The sequence below is a fragment of the Loa loa genome, assembly GCF_000183805.2.
Source record: "Loa loa unplaced genomic scaffold supercont3.49, whole genome shotgun sequence".
In the NCBI taxonomy this organism is placed as follows: domain Eukaryota; kingdom Metazoa; phylum Nematoda; class Chromadorea; order Rhabditida; family Onchocercidae; genus Loa; species Loa loa.
In genome coordinates, this window is record NW_018108229.1 from 89,449 (window position 1) to 90,351 (window position 903).

The following is a 903-nucleotide window of genomic DNA, read 5'->3' on the forward strand; positions in this document are numbered from 1 at the left end:
ATATATATATATATATATATATATATATATATATATATATATATATATATATATATATATATATACAGAGCACTTGAAATAGGGCGAGAGTTGCTAAATGCCGGGTGTATCTGTATCTTACCCTGCAGCCAATTAATTCTTTACAATCCATATTTGATGTTCCTTTACATCTGAAATATAAAAACAACTGGGATGCTTTGTCTCTCAGCTTATAGACAGCAGATGAAACTGTGCCATTAGTACAGTTAACAGTGAATCCTTTGTATTTTCTTACATCATAATTTATTACTGCTGTACATCGTCGATATTGCCTGCTGTTACTGTTACTATTAGTATTTAAATAATGTAAAATTTTCAAAAAGTCTTAAATACTATAGTACGAGTCGCTGCAGAATCTGATTTAGAAAGGGGAAAATATCCACAGAAGCTTCAAAAAGATTCTGTAATTTGTTGACCCGCAAGAAGCAACTAATCAGAATCATTAATAGGTTGTCTGCACTGAACGGGCAGTGAGCCTATTGGAAGAGATGATGTTTAGCCGGATTTGGTGTTCATTTGAATTCCTCATGAAACCTAGTGAAGTTATCGCAGCAAGCTCATTATGATATAAATTTCATTCGCGAAATCTAATTTTAAAGAGGCTGATAGGAAGATCTGCGTGTCCCCAGATATCCCTCATGCTATCCCTTTTTCTTATTCCCTCCTTGTAATTGTGAGTGCAGAAATTTCGATTTCAGGGAAAATCCTGATCAATGTGAGGGCAGCCATAAGATGTGGAATTGTTCTATTCAAGTTTTTAGTTATTTTTTCGTTTTTGTTTGATTTTCCCTTATTATTTATTACTGCAGTCTTCCCACAGTTTTATTAAAAAAAAAGAAAAACAAAAATTCCCTGTTTTCTTTT